We start from the raw sequence: 242 nt of genomic DNA on the forward strand, positions 1-242 counted from the left end.
TGAGTTTGTACACCAATAAACAATGGAGATTGATAGCCGTCTCCGGCCATGGTGGGGGAGTAAAAATGCGCGATCTTTGAACTCTGACGTTGTTTTCTGGCCAAAAAACTTTCCGCTATCTCCTACACGACGTTGTCGGACATTCGGTTGTCAAACAGTCGCCGGTTACACACTGATTGTGGTGCTCCTCAGATCTCCGCGGTACTCAGCTCAGCAGTTGTGCAGTTGTGGGTTGTTCTGGC

This window comes from Homalodisca vitripennis, unplaced genomic scaffold, assembly GCF_021130785.1.
Source record: "Homalodisca vitripennis isolate AUS2020 unplaced genomic scaffold, UT_GWSS_2.1 ScUCBcl_8869;HRSCAF=17163, whole genome shotgun sequence".
In the NCBI taxonomy this organism is placed as follows: Eukaryota; Metazoa; Arthropoda; class Insecta; order Hemiptera; family Cicadellidae; genus Homalodisca; species Homalodisca vitripennis.